At 40.8% G+C, this 20979-nt stretch overlaps 1 long non-coding RNA gene across 2 annotated transcripts; it reads right to left on the reverse strand.

Annotated features, from left to right (window-relative positions):
• Nucleotides 1–13558: 13558 nt before the first annotated feature.
• Nucleotides 13559–20826, reverse strand: LOC121664624. 2 transcript variants are annotated; one of them, XR_006016051.1, is made up of 3 exons: nt 19197–20826; nt 16456–17998; nt 13559–13922 (listed from the first exon to the last, which is right to left on the reverse strand). It is a non-coding gene; the product is annotated as an uncharacterized LOC121664624 (long non-coding RNA). The 2 variants fall into 2 exon arrangements; XR_006016050.1 differs by having other exon boundaries at nt 16456–20826.
• Nucleotides 20827–20979: the final 153 nt, after the last annotated feature.

Here is a 20979-nt window from a genome sequence, read left to right on the forward strand (position 1 = left end):
TTAATTTCTTCCCATTAGAGTTATTTTAGATCTTCTTGAAATGATAAATCTGTCTGAATTTTAATACACATTATTCTGTGGTCAATTGTTAAGGAGATTCAGATCTGACAGAGACACTCAAATCCCTTCCTAGAGAGAAAGGCTAAAGAGTAAAATACTGCACTTTTAAAAGTAAAGCCAGTTTGTTTTTAATTACTCAACAGTCTATAATAACACTACTGATTAGATCTTACTACTCAGGAGCCGGTTTTTATCATTTTTGGTTTTAAGGATACTTAATTTTCCCCCATGAATAACTAGCTTTGTGAACCAGGAACTCAATCTTCATCTTTCTAAGGGAATGTTTTCAATTTCTCTGTAAAAGCTGAAAATAAAATGCTACCCCATAACAACCCACAACATAAAACATAATGACCCAGGAGAAACTGGGAGTGCTTCTGATTCAATTTCTGAAAGCCAGTCAGATCCAGCAGCCATCACTCAATGTTTTACTCTGTTTTAATGTTTTACTCATGGTTCAGTGTTTCTTCCCTTTGCCAATTCCCCCTTCCTTCTGTAAATACTGGGCTGAAAGGCCAAACTGCTACTAACGCTGCAGAGACAAATCCATACAAACACAAAAAGACCTGTCACAACAGATTTCAAATAGCAATTTTTAAAAATCCTGTAAAAAGTGCATTATGTAATGACCAAATTCCACATTTTAGATGCATTTTAGAGTGAGATAAATTATCAGATTCTGTGTTGCAGTGTGATTTTGTCTCCCAATCTGATAGCAGGTACAGATTACTGTACATCAAAGTACATTGTATAACAAGACTCCCACTGAATTGGAATGAGAACAAGCTGCCATGCTTTATTAATGTTGCTGCTGAGACTAAAATAGAAGTATAAAAGCAAGATTCTACCCCAAGTGCTCAGTTTACCCTGGCAAGCAACACACCAGAAGGGTTGCTCAGCCTATGGGTGCAGTGGAGGAATATTTAAACTTCAGCTCATTCTTCTCAAACATGCTACAGGGACAGCTGCAGCTAAATAATGAGCAAAACGTTTCTGCTTTCAGTTGCACTTACACAGCACTTCCTCTCTTTCCCAGGACTTGTCAGGCTGTATCTGGAAGCAGAATGTGACCCCAGGATTTGCTCTGTGGAAGTTTTGCAGGACTCCACCTTAGGGCAGAAACAGATACTATTTCTGGTACTTGCTAGTTACAATCCAGTGGCATCCATACCAAGCACGGTTGTGCTACTTCAGCTGGCAAAACCAGGGCATGTTGTGTTTTTTCAGTTTGCACGACAGAGTTTACAACTGAGAATTGTTTTGTCAAGCTAAGCACAACAGAGGCATAGATGAGCAACTGTAAAAAGTTGACAAAAGTAAGAAATCGGTCTGCAAAAACTACTTTAAATACTTTGTGTTTATGCTCAAGGTTGTCAGTAAAAATATACAGGTGGGCCAAATCCTTGTCCCGCTGAAATAAACTAGTATGCTAATAAAAAATCACCTGTGACTTTTATCAAGACAACTTTATCAATATTTACTTGATAAAGATGTACACCAGAGAAATTTTCAAGGCATCCAACACTCCTTTCTTCCTTTCATTAAATTACTTAGCCTAGCAACTGTTTTAGTGATTCTTTCTAGATAGGGTCTGGCAAGATGAAAGCAGCAGTAAGTGCATCAAGAAGACTAATAACAGCAAATGTACAACAGCATACCAGAAAACCTGCACAGCCAAACAAGATGCTAGCTCGAAAATTCTTTGCAAATATTACAAAACTTTGTCCACTCAGGCAAGGAACATGAAATAAAAATGATTCTGCAGAAGTATAAGATATAAACAGTTTTTATAAACAGAAGTGGTTGCTCATTTTGGTGGGGTTTTTTTTCATTTTGTAAAGCTTTGAGGACATTGACTTTTTTGGAAATTATGACAGGGAACTGAAGAAAAATAAAAGTTCTATTGCTTTGCTGTAGACCTTTGCAATGTGTTTGATTTCCTTGATTTATAATAAGAAATTTTTAATAAGGTCTTTTGTTTCTTTTTAAAATATGCAAACTATTTGTCTTTTTGCCTCTTTTCAGCAAATGTAATGTCCTCGTTAAAGAGTGCAGTGATTGCAATTGCTGCCACCTTCCTGTGTAATCAAATGCGTAGTAGTGGTGGCTGTCATTACTCATGGAGAACAGCAGTTATTACAATTCACATTTCATGTCACGTGAAACAAAAATATATTTATTAATTTATGTTAAACACAAATGCTCTCTAGCACTCTTTTATCAGTGCAGTCGAGAATTATGTGTTCCTAATATCCTGAAGCGAATGCTTCAGTCTAGTTTGGATCCAGCAGTTCGAGTGCAGAGTGACATCAGGATCAGAGCTCAGGCACCATCAGCCATGGGCAGCTCTCCTGAATGTCTGGCAGCCTCAAGAGACAAGTAGATTACAGTAGAGTTTGGACATCTGGACATCGTTTCTGTTTAGAAAAACAATAAACTTTCTGGAGCACCTCTCTGTATAACAGACATCATTCTTCCGGTATTTGAATCGTGCCTCTTCATCTCCACTTTTTGCCAAAGAGTATCCTGAATATTTCAGTTTGCCTCAGAAATGGAACTGATGCTAAGCATTAAACACAAAAATCATATTCAAGCAGTGAGCTGCATCCTTTATTGAACACAGATGGTAATTTTCCTAGGGGCAATACTAACACTGAGATTAAATCCTCACTCCTATACAATCTCTTCTACATTATATCAATTATTGGGATTCATCAGCAGCCTGGCCTCATGATGGAGAATATTAAGCTCTTGCAAGCAATGGTTCAGCTTAGGCACTTGATGTCTCAGGAAGATATTTTGTTCTCCCAGGAGCATTTAAACAAAGGAAACTCAAGGAGTTTAAGCAGGAGCCTGGCAACAGTACCCTCATATATGCAACTGCTCTCATTAAGCTCGTCTTGGGCTTAATTGCTAACCCAAATAACACTGCATTTTAGACAATTCAAGTATTTTCAAACAGCTACAAGTAATTAATTTGGCTGCATGAGAGTGACTTATGTGGGCACTTCTAAGACTTTGGAAGACCAGTAAGTATATAAGAGATGTTCCTAAGACCAAACAATTACAATTATTAGTACAGTACCATAAACAGATGGTCGAAGTCCACCCCTCACTGACACTCAGGCTGGAATAATGCTGATGGGGAATCAAAATAATGGGGATCTTCTGGGTAGGAAAGGTTGATATAAAGTAAATATTCAGCTGTGTGCTGGACAGAATTTTTATTTTGTCCAGAAGCATCCTGTGAGAGACAGGGTCAAAAGCTTTTCTGAAATCCAGAAAGATGACATCAACTGTCTTCTCTTCATCAGCTAGATGGGTTACCTTGTTATAAAAAGAATAAGGTTGGATAAGCAGGAATTTCCTCGTATGAAGCTGTGGTGGCAGTGACTGCATTGTCCTTCAGGTGTTTTTTAATACCTCCCAGAATAATATTCTCCATACCTTTGCAAGGCACTGAAGTGAGACTGACAGGCCTGTATTTCCAGGGTCCTCCTCCTTGTTGTTCTTGAAAATTGGGACACTGTTTGCCAGACCACAGTTGAGACTGTAGTTATACTTTTCAACTATAAAATACAATATGCAGGGTTTTTTTTGCTTACCATTTCCTCATATTTATGGAATAAATGAATGTGCTACAAAAATATCTCTTTTTGGAATGATCAGATGCTCCAATTTGAACCATGCTGAGCCAAGAGCATGGAAGGGTATAATGTAACTCTGTTGATGTTGGGGCGGGATACTGGGATGCAACATATGAATGCCATATAATCTGTGAGCATGAGTTTGGGATGGCTGTAAAATGGGCAGTGGACACATGATCACCTGATACTGTTCTTGTTAAAAACTGGCCGTTTCAGTCTTTGCTCTCAACCTACTCAATGTGTTTCAGAAAGTGCAAACTGCATCTCCTTGTCCTGTACAGACAAAATGCAGACTCAGCGGTGGGACCTACCTGAAGTGCTTCCACAGGGAGAGTATTTTCTCATGGATTCAGTAACTCTCTGTCTAGACAAAGTGGCACTGAGAATATGCCGAATATGTATCTCTCCAACAATCTTAACTGTCTCCTCTTCAGTGAGACATGCTCTCTTTCTGAGAAGCTCTGGCAACAAATCAGCCTCACAACACAGAAGCAGGGTGTTGGCACCACAAGCATCTCTGGCTTTTCCCAACACCTGCTAGGAGCCTGTTTGCCATCAGACCTCGTCCTTGAATTGATTCTGAACAGGTCTGTATTTCTCTGTCACTTAGTGCCAGTCAGAAGGTTGATGCCTGTCTTCCAGAAGGACATCTCAACATTAATTTGAAATGGCTTAGGGAGTACTTGCTTGTGTCATGCACAGGAAAGGGGGAAGGATGCCTGCTTAGATGCTCTTCCACTGTGAAATACAGATTATCAGTGTGAATGAAAAATGCTGAAAATATGCATTCCTTTTATTGCACGGATGAAGTCTTGTGGCTCTCTTGGTGTACGCAGGCTCAGTTGCCCCACTGTCTCTGGGGTAACTGTTCCTTTCCAAGGGGTCTCTCATGACAGGGAGGTGGACAGTGCTGGGGTGCTTTATTCTGTTTCCCCCAACATGCAACCAGCAGATCTGAATTACAACTAAGGCTTTCCTCAGGTCCTTGCTAAGACCTGTTGGCCTGGATCAGTCTCAGACACATCCCTCTTCTTCCTAGGAACTGCAAAACGGCTTTCTGCCCCTGAGAAATGCCTCTGCTCTGGAGTAGCCTGCAGGTGGTGGTGGCCTCCTACTCAATCGGAAATCAGTTTGAAGTTCTTTCATGCGCATCTTTAAATGCGAGTGTCCTGAGCGAGGAACACATTTTAACACCGTGTCGTGGGAAAGGCCTCCAGAACAAAAAATTCTCCTGTAAAGTGTGGTGACTTCTGAGATGCTTTTACCCTTTTATTCACTTCTTTTCTCTTGCCTGTCTTCCTTTCACCCCACCTTCTGCACACCTGGCTGCTAAAACCAGACACACATAAGCAGAGATATGTTTAATGCTGTCTAGACAAGCACCCTATTAGGCTGGGCTGGGGCAGCCGTTGCCATAGTGATGAACAAATATGGTTTTGTAGCTGAAAATGAGGTGGCAGGAGATTCATACTTTCTTCACAATATACTGGCAATGTCAGAGTGAAATTGCAGCATGAGAAAACAACTCTGTGTTAACTACTAGCAGAAGAGTAATAAATAGGAAGTGATGTGCTGGTTAAGGGCTAGACTCCTCTATTCACTATGAAGGTGAAAAATTGAGTTTTGAAATAGCCTCAAAACTGCTCCAGAATGCAATGAAGGTCACTACATGTTTGCAATATTTCAGTTTTTGTTTGGTATAAAGCATGACTTTATATCTTACAGTGTTTTAACTTTAACATTTGAAGTTCATGCTGAAGTCTTAGCTTAACAGGTGGAAGTTCTCCACTGTTAGAGAGGCCCAGAAAATTCTTCCTAGTTTTTGCAACATTTCTCACTAAAGCAGCATTGCCAGGGAATTGCTGGGGCAGGCTCAGGGAGAAACCACGAGATTTTTCTCACTGCTACAAAGATTCAAGGGAAAAAAACTTTCTCTTTTTCATTATATTGCATAATACAAAGTCAAAACCACCTCTCATTTCACTTACTGGGTATAGTGGTTTTAGGTCAAACATTGGACATTATAATCTTGGAGGTCTTTTCCAACCTTAATGGTTCTGTGATTCTGTGATTAAGGTTGAAAAAGACCCTGAAGGTCATTGGGTCCAACCATTAACCCAGCACTCCAAGTCCATTGTTAAACCAAATCTCTAATTACCACATCTACATGTGTTCTTGAACACTTCCAGAGATAGTGCTCACTTCCAGTCCCCTGAGACCCCTCTGGTTAGCCAGGACTTCTGGAGAATAATGGAAAGTGGCTCGGAGAGCACTTCCACCAGCTCCCTCAGTACTATTGGGCATGTTGAAGTGGAGCAGCAGGTCACTGACTGTTTCCTCCTGGGTTATGGGGACTCTCTTGCTTCCCAAGAGAACAAGGGCCAGCACCTACAGGTACTCTTCAGCTACTTGTGGAGTATTCATCTGCCTCTTCATCCTGGTTGGGTGGTCTATAACAGACTCCCAGGGTATCTGCCTTGTTGGCCCTAAGAATTCAACCTTAATCGTTACCATCATAAAGCCCTTGCCAGTCAAAACACTCCCTCACACACAGGGCTTCCTCACTGCCTCTCTTCCTTGCCTGTCCCCTCTGAAGGGTTTGCAACCATCCACCCGCAGCACTCTGGTCACCTGAGTCACCCCACCACAGTTCCATGTATGCCGTTCCTTCTGCACAGCTTTCACAGTTTCCATTTGAGGGCTGCCAAGGGGAAGGGGAAGTGTTCTCAAAGCAGCAGCACAACATGACAGTGCTCACTTCCTAGCTGCCCCTGCCATAGCGGTGCCTGGGACACAGCTCTGCTGCAGCCCTTCCATGCCTCACACCCCCTCCTCCTCCTCCACACATGGTGGCATGGGGCCCATTATAAACCCTTTTTGATTGTAAAGGAAGCCAAGAACAATGCTCACATGGCCTGCTTCCTACAAAAAACTGGTTTTATTTTCTTCTGAAGTTCCTGAAATATGTTTAATTGAAAAGTATTGCAACAGAATTGTGCTCGGAGGTAATAAAGCTAGGAAGTGCCATTTTAGATGGTATTGTGGCATGCTTATGAGTCCTTTTTCCCTTATCCCTTTTGCATAGTTTTTATGTCAGACTATTTGATACAGCAAAGCTGTATATTTTAATGTATAGTTAATGTACACAAGCCTGTGAGCTGTGAGATGTGGAGAAAATATTTTCCTAAAAGAACAAGTTGAAACAAATATTAAATTACCACATTTATTCTAAGTCCCAAATTTTTCATCCATAGAATGTAACTTTTCTCCATTTCAAAGACAGGCAGATGTGGGCTTACAGATTTCTGTTAGCAAAAATACACACAGAAGCCCAGATGTCTTAAACTTTTCTTACTGAGGTGCATGCTTGACCTCAACGTTGCTTCTTTTCTTCAAAAGAAGCTGACAATTTCTAGAAGACTCACTTCAAAAGGGGAATCACAGTGGTTATAAATCATCTGAAGATTCCAGGGAACAGAATGACAAATAGACCAGTCATAATTTTCTCTAAAAATGTTTTATAGCTAAAAGATTTAAAATTAGCAAAAATAGTGAAGATTCTTATTAGTACAAGTTGATAAAACCCTACTATCTTCCCAGTCACAAATCTAGTTGCATTAATGTTTGGTTGCTGACTGGGGTGAATTGCATAGCAAGTTAATGGTTGGACTTGATCTTAGAGAGCTTTTCCAACTTTAATAACTGTATGATTCTATAATTCCAGAGATTATTTTTTCCATCCATCAGGTGGCTTGTAGGTAGAGTGAGCTCTGTAGAAAGTAGGGTACCTGACTTTAGTACAGACAGCATTTTTGCCAGCATACACTAAATCAGGTTCCTAAGGAGTACAACTTGTATCCCTGCAAGAACTTTTGCAACAGGACAGCTGAATGTGTGAAGCCCATCTGTTGCCACAGCACTGCTGCTGAGGAGTGAGCGCTTTCTTGGGCTCCTTACCAAGGAAATGACCTGGCTAAGGCTTGCTGCTTTGGCCCACGTCTCAAAACTGGATATGCAGAGAGAACCGAGACTCAGCTCTCCTGCTCAGACACACTGCAGCACGGTTAGGCAAAGTAGGAAGCTAAGGACAGTTTTTTTCAGGAGTATGTAAATAAATTATTGTTAGTGTTTCTACTGAGCTGTAAAACCCCAGGTAGGTGACATACATGATGTATGTCCCATTTGTAGCTACTTACTCTCTGGAGTAACAACGCTGAGCATTTCCAAAAACATATTCAGTCTGTATAAACAACTCTGAAAATCGTCTTTCTATTCCTCCTTTTTAGAGGTGAACAGAGCTATCTGTTGTTGTTCATTTAGCACAATTTATTTTTCTTCTAGACAAGGTCCAGAAAGATCAGTTCTCCATCCTGACATTAAAACCAGAGTCTGACTCTTCTGCAGTGTGATATTTTTGTTGTTGAACTCCACAGTCTTAGAGCAACACAAATAACTTAAAGTTCTCAAATTGACTAAAAATGCCTACAAATCACATAGCTTTCAGATAACATGAGTTAGAATAAACTGAGTGATATAATTTATGGCATGCTGTAATATTGCTTGACAAAATATTTTTTCATTTTTCTGTTGATAGAAGTGTGAGTTCTCCTGCTGCTGCCACACTGGAATTATTATTCTGACATCACTGGTTTCCTTTGCCCATTGTAAAATGTATAATGATGTCTTAGGCCTGAGTAAAAAATCAAATAAGAAGTTCCCATACACTTAGTAGTGTATGGGAAGAGGATCAAGACAATGGACATGAGCTGAAATGTGTGGTTCAGATTGGATTAAAGAAAAAAAATTTCCTATGAGGGCAGTCAACCAGTGGTAGAGCTTATGCAGAGGCTAGGTAGTGTCCGTCCTTGCAGAGTTTCAAGCCCTGACTGGAAAAAACTCTTTGCAAACCTGTGTGGCGTCAGATGTTGACACTTCTTTGAGCAGAAGGATGGAGTAGAGATCTCCTGAGATCTTTTCCAGCCTGAATTACTTTGCACTTATGGGATCAGATACAAAAACAGGGAGAGAGGTTGCCACAATTTCATAAACACGAAGGAGTAATCTGTTACCAGCGAACACATCCCCTCTCCCTGCCAGGCTGGCAAGATAAATGTTTAATTAGAGGTGCCTCACACCGTGCCCTGATGGACTGAAGGTGCCATCCAGATATGAAGTAAAACAGTTTGCTGGGCCATGACCATTCTGTCATGAACAGACACACGACGTCCTTGTGAGTACAAGCACACCTTGGTCATTATTCTACAGACAAGAAACATAGAGGCAAGGGAAAGTTTCTGATGAAATCAAGACTTGCAGAAAGTCAGACCTTGTTGAAACTTGGACTTGTGAATTATAACTTGGAGGTGGAACTACAGACCACCAAACCTAAGGAGTGGAGAAAGCCAGAAGTTCACTCCAGGCAAGAGGTGAACTGCTGTGGTAGACACTGTCTGAAGCCTTCAGGTCTTTTCAAAACCAAATAAACAGCAAAATAGGTTGGAATTCAATGAGCCAGATTTGCAGAAGTGCAGTAAGGTGACCATTTCAGGATAAGGCAGTCACTTGGCTCATAAATACTGTGAAGTATTGAGAGCCACCATGGTTACCTCAAATTCAAGGTACAGCTGCTCTTCCTGTAAAATCCTTCTAACCACTCTGAGATAGGAATAATGACCCCTTCATTAGTTGGGCACAGAGATACCACTCTACCTTTCAGGTTGCAGGACTTCCACGGTACGAGGTGTGAATTTGAGCTAAGCAAATGTGTGAACAGTGTGAATTTGCAGCTGAGCACCTGCCATTCTCAGGCAGCTGGAGGGCAGACACCTCGAGTTGTTTTGCTGGTGGCCTTTTTGCTAAAAGCTTCATTAAAAGCCCCAGTGAGTTCAGCTCATCCTGAATCAAGCTGCGTAGTGGGTGTCACTGTAATGAAAAGTACTGCAGGTCAAACCACCCAGTGCTTTTCTCACAACCATATACTTAAATGCAGATTAAACGTGGAATGTGAGGGATGCATCTGTGATAAATCAGTCTGTACTTGGTCAGTATGAGCTTTGATGTGTTTCAGAAAAATATGCTCTTGTGATATGTTATATGGTTACAATGTAAGGAGAAAAATCAGATGGAAAAGCTGAGTTCAGTTAATTTGTTTAAAAAGAAAAGTATTATGATATTCTTTACTGTTTCTTTTTTCACCACTATATTTTCTTAGATGTGCAATATTGAAAATAAAAATTGACATTTTGGCGTTTGATTATTTGGTTGGTTTGTTAAAATGCAATTTTGCAACTTTTAAAAATATTAACCAGAACTTCTGAGCAATCCTAAAAAGAACTTGTCTCTCATAAAAATGTAACTATACTGTTACTACTTTCAAGCTGAACTTAGAAAATACACAGATTGCAATTCACTTTTAACTGGTGATCTAAAGTAATTAAATTAAAATTTTTATATTGCAATAGGTCTGAAGTTTAAATGTTCTTTATAAATCTGTTACTTAACATGCTATTTCTTTTGGTCATCTTGAAGATGTTTAACATGGTTGTTAAACACACAAAATGAGATTTTAATTTATACAATCTATCTTTAAATTGCTGTTGTGTGGGAGTACAAATTCTGAACTTCACCATCAGCAATTTACAAGGCAACAGACTATGATAGGCAAATTCAGAGTTATGACTTTACTACAGGATCAAGCAGCAGAATCTGAACAGCTATGGAAAGCACTTATTAAAAAAAAATTAGCCACAAAGTGAAAAAAACCCCATACAACCGTATGTATCCTCTGTTTAATTTAAAGTTTGAAATCAATTTCTTTATTGTGATAATACAATTTTTGTGATATATAGTCGAGTAAAAGAAAAGGACAACAAGACAGGATACATGTTGAAAGATGATGCAAAAGCAAAAGGCACAGGGTTGTATGTCCCTTCATAGAGCTGACAATGTCACAGCACTGACCTGAAGGGACTTTCTCAATTTATCTGCAATGATTTTTAGTCCACCACCTTCTTACTGTGTCAGGAAATAAGAATTCCAGTTATCCCTGAGTGCAAGCACTGGGTGAAATAATATCAATTATGAGCTAAGCTGATCAACCAAGTCTTTCACACAAAGTAGTTAACCTTGTGTCAGATGATAGTCTGGATAGATCGAAGAAGAGTAACCTACTGGAGACCTCCATAACCTATAATTAAATATTGCGCTTTGCTGCTTGGTTGATTTTTTCCTTCCTTCTCTCTTTACCTTCCTTGCCTTTCAAATTGCCTTTTTCTTTTTTCCCCAGGAGCAAGAAATTTCATTTAAAATACATTTTTTTGGCCTTAGATAAAATATGCCCAAATGCAGATGAGCAGTTAATTTCTTCTAGGCCAAGAAAAAGGAGACATGTATGTTCTTATCCATCTGTACTGAATTGCTCAGGAGGAACCTCCTGTGTTTCTGTCTGTTCCCATTCTCCATGGTGCTGTCACTGGGCACCACTGGAAAGAGCCGTCCTTCATCCTCCTTGCACCCTCCCTGAGGGTGTTTATATACATTGGTGGGATGCCAAACTGCGGTCCCTCCCACAGGAGACAGTACTCCATGACCTCCCACAGGAGTCCATCCCACAGGCAACAGTTCTCTGCAATGTGGGTCACTCTTCCATAAGGCACAGTCCCTCAAGCACAGCCCACACCAGTGTAGGTCCCTCATGGGGTCACAAGTCCTGCCAGGAAACCTGCTCCAGCATGGAATGCTCTCTCCATGGGTGTGCAGCTCCCTGCCAGGAGCCTGCTCTGGCACAGTTTTCCCACAGGTTGACAGTCCTCTCTCAGGCATCCCCCTGCTCCAGTCTGGGCTCCTCCAGGGGCTGCAGGGGTACAGAGGCTTCACCACAGGCTGTGGGGGAACCTCGGCTCTGGCGCCTGGAGCAGCTCCTGCCCCTCCTTCTCCACTGCCCCGGGTGTCTGCAGAGCTGTTCCTCTTGTGTGCTCTCACCCCTCCCTTCTCTGGCTGCAATTGCATCTGCACAATAGCTTTTATTTTTCTTATTTTTAAATATGTTATCACAGAAGTATTACCACCACTTTTGATGGGTCTGGCCTTAACCAGTGACAGATCCGTCTTGGAGCCAGCTGGCAGTGGCTCTACCAGACATGGGGGAAGCTTCCAGCATCTTCTCAGGGAAGACACCCTGTATCCACCCCACTACCAAAACCTGGCGATGCAAACCCAATACACTCCCACTCGCGTTTTAGCAGAGGAGCTTGTCCTGCTCAGCACAATCCTTCAAGGAGAGGCCAGTGACAGCCATGCCCACTTCCTCCAGCAGCTCTCTGCTGCTTCAGGTCCCTGTGTGCTGCCTCTGTCCCTTCAGTGGCAGCACAGGAATCAAGATCCTTTAGAGAACCCGGGAAAATCCTCAACAAAGAACTTCCACTCTTAATTGCCAGCTTGCATCTCTATGGTTCTGCCTTTGTTTTTAAAATATCAATTATGATTAAAGCCAGGCATTTACAAAACGAGGAGGAAAGCACAGCTTCATGGAGTCCACAGCTGCACTGAAAATTCTGCAGTCAACGTCTTGAAGGAGATTAGTAATTATTTTTCATGACAAGCCTGATGCTGACTACACTACCCTTGTTCTTGATTCTTATGTGCAGTCTCTGACCCAAGATGGATTTCCCCAAAAAAGGTTGGAAATAAATTTGAAAATATGTTTTTGAGATTTAGTAGTTTGAAGGGAAATATGGTTTTCATTTGGGAGAAAGTCTAATATTTTTTAAGTTGTGTTTTTTTTTTAAGGGCTTAGTTTTCAAATCTGTTTCATATTAGTTGTTCATAAAAATAACACTCAGAATAACTTTAAAATTCTGGAACTCATCACTATTGCTGCTGGAGAGAGTTCTCTGAGTACACATTTTTGCAAATGATGCAAACTCTGTAATGTGATCATAGAGTGTTCATAAGGACAGAACATTAGTCAGACATGGTTTGTATGAATGATTGAGTAGAGCCAAAGGAGGAAATCTAACATCATTAACACAGATCATTTAACTTGAATCTTTCCTTCTGCTTGTCAAATATTATTCCATAGTTCTGAGTCTGTTCCTTTGCATTTCTGCCCAAAACTTTCTTATAAAGGTGTTTTGGGGTTTTTTTAAAGGTGGAATTTCCCCTCAGCTGTGTAAGTTGTTTTTACAGTGGTAATCAATAAACTGTGAGCACTCATCAGAGCTCAGCTTTGCTTCTAGAACAATCCTACAAAATGGTAAAGCACACTTGTGGGTTAAAAAGGACAATCATGAACAAAGCTCTTTTTTAACAGTGCCAGATACAAACCAAGAAAGCTTCCACTAAAAGCCACTTAAAATGCATTACTAACTTCCTAACAGCAAGCAACCATTGCCATCTGCAGAGGTGAGTACACTCTGGATTGTAACATGCAGCTGCCCAGTCCTCCATCTGCACATGGTTTAAATACTTCAGTTGCAGATGTTCAAGAGGGGGAAGTTCTAGTTTTAAGAATAGCTAACCACAATTTCCCTGGATTAAAAAAAAAAAAAAGTGTGTCATTAAAAACAAGGCAGTAGATTGAAGGAAGCAGACACTGTATGTTTATGGCTGTGTTATAACCTAAGAACAAAAGAGTGATTGCAGCCTTTTGGTCTCAGATCAAAACTCCATTGAACCCAAACAAAGTTGGGATGACAATGCCCATGCAAAAAAGCATGTCTGACACTCTACATGGATATATCTGGCAGGTACCAGGCGGGGTAACTATCTCTCCAGGAAAGAACTGGATTTTCGTTTATCAGTGTAAAATACAGCATAACTGAACTAATCTGCTAAATCTAGGAAGGAGTCTGTAATTTGGAACTCTTTTTCATTTTATTAATTCTTTTTAAATGCACAATTTCTTTTTTATGACATGCTGGAATTGCTGAATCCCAGGCGTCAGCAAAACGGTAAAATACAAAGTGTTTTGTGAACACACACACATACATGTCTTTAAGAAAGAAGCTCTGTTCACCAATTTAAAAGGGATCTTTTAACTTTTTCTTCTAACTTTAATCTTTTACTGCCTGTTCTTTGGCTACTGTTATGAGAAATACCAGAAAAAAGAGAGAATTATTTATTGGATGAAGGATAATGGACTGAAGCTTAGTCTCTTCCAAATGAATGGGAGATGTGTTGTTGGTGAACGGAGTCACGACCTTTTTCAGATACACCCTGCAGGCAGAAAGAGGAAAAGTAAATGATGATACAATTTGTGAGAGACACCACAGTGCAATGCTTTGAAAAAAACTGAAAAAAGGAGAATTTTGAGGCAATCAGATTCTGACCATCTCTTTCTGTAAGTGAGGAATTTATAAGTCATTTTGGTTAAAGCAAAAGTTTTGGGGTTTTTTGGTTTTAAGCCCACAAAGCTAGCCAAAAAATTGCAATTAATTCCATACCTATCACTTCCACAACTTCACATTTTCTTGGTATATGTCCTGAAACACTCTAAAGGAAATGTTACAGCCTATTACCCAGGATTAAGGGTTCCCTGAGATGTGACAATTTAACTTTTTCCCTAGATATAGTTGGGTTTATTGACTGACTTTTTCCCCTTTTTATATTCCCCAAACACAAATATTTATCTTTCTGTCTGACCCACACTCTGTCCCTTTTATGATTACTTTCAAGAACCCTGCTGGGTCCAGGTCTGGATGCAGAAATCGAAGGGATATTTGTTTTCTAATACAATCAACAGTTGTTTTTGTAATATAGCTTGCCCAGATCATCAACACTGTCAGCATCACTGGCAGTGTGAACCTGCGTGGCTTTGTACTCAATCTAGAACGAATTTTCCTTGGCTGAATTTATTTACTTACATTGTGGTGAAAAAAAATCATCAAAATCCAGACATTAGAAAATAAGCTGACAGAATTGATTTAAATCAAACTATCTTCTACTCCTGCTTTTCCAGAATTGGTGAACTAGCAACAATTGATTGTCTGGTCTTGCATCCCAGACAAATTATATTTAACCTTAAACTCTGCTTTATAACCAAACTTAAGGTGACTTAAACTCTTGAAGTGTTAACTAAGGTAATGTTGCAGGTTCTCACTAAATTGCTGAGAATAATTGAATGCATGGCCCATAATAGAAAAACTGTAGTGTGCATTTTTAATTGAACTAATTCTCATGAATTTAAATTAAGCATACTGCGTTTAGTTAATCGACTTGAGTTGAAAGGCTTGTCTCTTGAACCATTGCTTGGAACAGCAATTAACACATCTTCTGTGCAGTCACTAGTGTGAGTAAATGCTGCTTCAGGAGTGAGGGTTTAGGAGTTGCACTTACACTCATGTTTCTTAAACAGTCCAAGCATGGCAACATTGCGAGTATATATATATGTGTGTGTGTGTGTGTGTGTATTTATATATATATATATATATATACATATATATATATATATATACACACATGTATATATTTATGTGTGTGTGTGTGCACCTGTGTAAACACACACACACACATACAAATCAGAATGACATTCACAAAATCTGTCAATGTATTTAGGAGAGGTCTCATGTTGGTTTGAGCAAAGTACACACATGGGCTAACTGCTTTGGATGTAATTTGGTTGGTAGTTATCAACAACAAATCCATTGATCTGTATTTTAACTTTTCTTCTGAAGTCTGATAGTGTCTAAGATTTTCTCCCCTGTCTGTTCTCCATCTCTCTCTCCAGGGAGCACATGCCAATTCTTTATCCCAGTTGGCAGAACTAGCGCTCCCCAGTCACTCTTAGTCAGAATTAAGTGTTTTCCCACTGTTTTCCACACCATAGTACCTGAGTTTGCAAGGAGTCTAGCCCATAGTGTAATTTTTTCCCCCAGGTTTCTGAATCTTTCTATCTTGTTCAAGTAACTTATCATAATTTCCTTACAATTAGGCATTGTTCCATGCTCCAGCAAACTCCAGTTAATGGTGTCTCTGTAACACTCAGGCAATACAGTGGCAATGTCATACAACAAAGCTAGCCATGTTCTTGAGACTGACCACCCTTTAGGGTCTTTAGGGAACTCAGGAGATTCCCTGTTCCCTACATGCAGATACTGCTTTAAATATTTTGGCAATCAGGCAGCACAACTTGAAGGACTTACTTCAGTTTATAGAAAAATACGAGGTCAAGGTCAAGCCAAATCCTAAACATTTAGTTATGCAGTCGTTCATTAATATGCAAAGTTTCTTCAAAATCTAATCTACTGGCCATAAATAGGTCTTTTGATCTACCAGTGCTTAGTGTTTTGGCACAAATATTTGTATTGTTGGACCTGATAACAAATACATCAGTGTCCCAGCAGTAACACGCATATGCTCTGAAAAGCTGAGTTAGACCAACAGGTTCTAGGTTTAGTTACACAATTCACTAATTCAGATAATTGTTCATTCCTGCATTTTGGGTCTGACTCTACAAAAGGAACCCTAACTTCCTGTAAAACCCATGGGAACCCTGATTGGAGAATCATTATGCTGTTTTACTCCATAAAGAATTGGGAGATAACCAATTGACATGTCAGGGAGGTGATACAAAACAAGACATAACATTTTTGTCCTTATAGTACAAATAGACAAAATTTTTAAGAGACGATGGGCCACAATTGAACTAGGATCCCGGAAGAGCACATGCAGGGTAAGAGCACCCAGCAAGCAAGCCAATATAGTCACTCTTTTCTGCTTCTTGTTTTGCAAGTTCAAAGAAGGACTTTACCTGAACTCTTAGGCACCTGCTGGTACTGTGGCTGCTGTTTTCCAAATGCACAACTGCAAAGTTGGGAATCATGAACTAGTAGAGACTGGAATAAAATAAAGACAGTATCAGTATCTTTTCCATGCCTTCAACAACATCTCTTTGAGCCATTTACTGTTGCTTGTGGAGCTCTGGTCACTTCACTGTGTCTCAGGACTGAAATTTGCTCAATTTTTTCAACTTTTTTCTCTCTAAAGACCTTGAATCATACTGCTTTTTCTCCTATAATACTCTTAAATTATTTTTCTGTCTGGTCTAAGGGGAAACTCACTTTATTTCAGCCCATAGCAAAGTTCCCTTGAATTTTAGTGGATATAGAATTTCACTTTAATTTCTATATGCTTAACCTTTGCAAGGTAGTTAACTCTACACATGTAGGTAGCTTCACTGCACTCAAGGAAACAAATATAACTGTGCAGGCCTTGCCACGATTTTCTTTCCTTTGTTATATTATTTAAGTGTTCTGCATATTTTAGATCACATCTTCCTGTCAAGTGTCCAGTGTCAGTCATCACTGCAGAGGAACTACAACAGGTTAAACCAATAATTTATTGTGGAGGTGTGAAGAACTTCAGATTAGTAAATGTGAACCTGTTCATATGGCAATTGATGGGTGGTCCTTCCGTCCAAGCTGTCCTCTGATGGGCACCAGTAAAAAATCCTGAACATTTGGTTTATTTAATGACAAGCTAATCTTATTTGGAAATTTTCCAGACAACTTGGTTTCTTTATTTATTTATGCATAGCTCATTTTTTTAGTAATGAAAATAAATGAAAACAAAACTCTCATAAATTTGGAGATAATGCATGAAAAAGTAACCCACTGAATCCAGCTCCCAGAAAACTAAGCTGAGAATACAACCCACAGTTTTTGTCTTCTTAAAAAGTCAGCTAATGGATAGTCTTCCCCTCTAACTTCCATCTCAGTGCCACAAAAAACATCACACATAATTTCTCATACCTAGTTTATGATCTACATTGCCCCCTTTATGGTTTGTAAAATCCCTTTAACTTTTTTATGCACTTTCTTCCCTGAATTTATTTGTTGATGAATAGAACTTAAGAATGGGAATAGCAAAGTGACTGAAGAATTTGAAAGAAAGAGGAGCTGTCAATATATGTTCTGTCTTTATGTCTACACGGTGAGTTTCTTTGTGGTGCTTTTAGGACTTAGCCATGAAAGTAATGGAGTGATGCAGATATCATTAATGGAAGCTGCATACTCACAAAAGCCACAAGAAAATGTAACAGATTTTGGGGGTTTGGATGGGTTTACAGTGAGTCGTGTGCATGACCTGGCTCCAGCTGCCGAGCTATCACCTTCACCCAGCATCTTGTGCACCTTCTAACCACCTTCCTTCTTCAGGTGCTCCAGGCAATCCAAAACCCATTCATCACAGGACCAAGCAGCTCTCAACCACCTTTAGCAGGCTTGAGTCTGATGGATTTCCAGGCCAGAGTCTTGTCAGTTTTGTGTGTTGTGCCCAACGTCGGAATTGGATGGCTGAAGGACAGAGGTGAGAAGATGATTGGGAATTGTGGCCCACAGTGTAGGTTAAAGTTTCTCTGTCAGAATTCGAAAGGACAACTTCAGAGTGATTTTCTGGTGACTGTTTTAGGTCTACTCATTGCAAGCTATGGAGTTTCTCAGCTGCTTTGTAACAGTAAATCTTTGTTCTGCTGCTTTTACCTTTTCCTCAGCCACAGCGGCCTGCTCTGCTCTGTCCACTTTGCAGGCCCGTTTTAGGCTATTTGTATAACAATAATACTTTGTAGGTAAGGGCTCTATCCATTTTAGGGATTATAAATCAGAATAAAGATAGAAATAAAGAGAAAAGGAATCAAAGGGAATTGTCACAGATGAGAGGTAGTAAAAGGAACAAACTTTTTCTCCCTATAGATAACTGACTGCAGAACAAAGTCAGACTGGTTTTGGTAACCACAGGGTGTAACAGTCAGGCTTGAGGTTAAACCTGTTTTCCTGAGGACAGCAGGACAATCTACCTGAGTGTCACATTTGTAATAATGAAGTTTTAGAGAAGTCATTAAAGACTAAAGAGCATTGGAATGTTGGTACCGGACTCCCAGCCAGGCTAAAGGCCAGAACTGCAGGTGCAAAAAGATTTCCACTACATCACAACATAGCATTTTAGAAAGGGCAATACTTTTCCCTAATAGGCTGCTCACCTATTGGATGTTTCTCAGCATCCTAATGCTCTTGCCACTTTGAAAAAGACCTAATCAAAAAAACTTACTTCTTGACTAATCATTTCAGTAAAGTGTTTTTTTCAAAGATACTTTAGTTCAATATTAGCATTTTGCTTGAATTGGTTCTTAACCTCTCTCGGTTTCTACCTCATTGTCTGGGGTCCATGTTAGGCTTCTGTATTCCTAAATTTGGAAGTGTAATTGCATTTCCAAAATCCTTCCTGTCTCACAATGGGGCCAAACTGTCTCCTTCTACTCTCCCATGCAGGCTCTTGCCCTCTGATTCCTCTTAACAGCTAAATCTTGGCTTCCAGTTTCCATCAGAGCTGCTGAGGGAAGCTGGCTAAGGAAAAGGAAATTGCAGACAATACAGCCAAACTAGAGAGTGCAGACTTGGAGCAGATCCTAGCAACATAGCCTGTTAAAGGCAGCAAACAGGTATAACTTTTTACATACAGCCAAGTACACACAGCACAGCAAACCAGGTTGCTTACCTGGGCTACGAAACCAGGTCATCGGGAAGAAAATGGAGGCTAAAAGGGCTCAGAAGGATGTTTACACCTATCCACAACCATTCTTGGTGGTTCAAGAAGGAATTTTAGGATGTGGGTAGGTTCTCAAATGGGGTGCAGAGGATGGACTACAGATAGACTGTGGTAGTTGGGCACAGGTGGTGTTGAGGTGGCAGGGGACAGAGAAAGACATGACAACTCTAGCTGGGAGCTTATATCTCTCTTCTCCACAACATTTCAGGAAATGATCTGCAGAGGGTCCAGGTGAATAGAATTTACAAGTTAAATTGGGGTCTAGGTGATGAGAAATTTTAAATTAAGCTGTATTAGAAATTTTGGGCTAGAGTACTTATTGACTGTAATAAATTTTCTGCTATAAGAGTCATAATATAGAATGTTATCTTTATTCTGCTAAGAATAAAAAACTTCAACTGCAACTATGATTTAATGCAACCATTACTCTTCCAAGGATCCCTAAAAGAATCTGTTAATCCCCTCCTCCATGTTGGAGGACAGCATTGTCCACTTCAGCCTCCTGGGGGCTTCACCAGCACACGCTTCCCACCTCCCACAGTTAGGTCTTTGGTGTCTGCCTTCATTCCACAGTGCCAAATCTCTACAAGTGGTGAATCCCTGGCATTCACTTGCTAGGACATACATTCTACAGGTTAGAAGATGCACCAAAATTGAAGGGAACTCCCAGCTCATACCTGAGCATGTGCCATGAGGGCCTGCTACCCACACTGGAGCCATATTTGTTATTCAGAAAAAAACCCCTAAACAATCAAATCACTCTCTCAAGATAAAGTTTAAACATTCAGGCTCTGATGTCTTTCAGTCTTAACAGCCGATGGGTGAAATCTGTGGGGGAGGTAGGCAGCTGAACAGACATGAGCAGTAGTAACTGTGTTTTTGAGGCAAATGATCTGATCCTAATGTACTAAACTTAGAATTGTTATCACAGCTTACCAGGGGTTTAAATATCAGGGGCTACTTTTGTCCCATATTTCTGCCTTCCAGCTGCTGAATTTTCCTTAAGCTGGCAGGCCTGCAAATCATGTCCAGAGATGTAGTAGCTGTTCAGGAAGGTGCAGAGACGTGCTGTTGCACTCAACAAATGGAAATCCTATGTGGACCACAGAAAAATTAATTTTCATGGGGAGTTAAATACTGGTGGGTTTGAAAAACGAGGTTGGTTGCCTATAACCTAGTCCTGGTAGAGAAGGCTTAAGCTTCTATTAGCCTGCATTATGAATGATTTCATAACATCTTAATCACTCCTGCCCTGGACATTAACTCTGAGGAAGACATCTTCACACGCTGCAGCTTCTTATCACCTGTTTCTCTGGGTTTTTGGCAGTATGTCCCTGTACAGCATTTGAGGCAGAGACACTGTGGAGCAGCGCACCGCCCCTGTGTCCCTCCATCGCTCCGCTGTCCCTTCACCGCACCGTTTCCACGGTGCCTGCACAGCGGGAGCCTTCGCGGAGTCTTAGTGTCGCGCCGTCGCACACCGCTCGTCTGCTCCTGTCCCCTGTCCCCTGTGCCCCGTCCCTGCTGCGCTGGGGAGCGCTGGGCACGCTCAGCCGTGAGGCGCGTCCCCGCTGCTGCAAACCCCGTGCGACCCCTCGGTGACAGCCCCGGCCGCGCTGCGGGGCCGCCCCGCGCTGCCCCCGCGCCCCGCCCCGCGGCCCCGCCCGCACCCGCGGACTCCCCCCGGGTTTGCAGCAGCGGGGACGCGCCTCACGGCTGAGCGTGCCCAGCG

Source organism: Corvus kubaryi, unplaced genomic scaffold (genome assembly GCF_017639235.1).
Source record: "Corvus kubaryi isolate FWS band 111438036 unplaced genomic scaffold, C.kubaryi_AGA036_p1.0 37302, whole genome shotgun sequence".
NCBI lineage: Eukaryota > Metazoa > Chordata > Aves > Passeriformes > Corvidae > Corvus > Corvus kubaryi.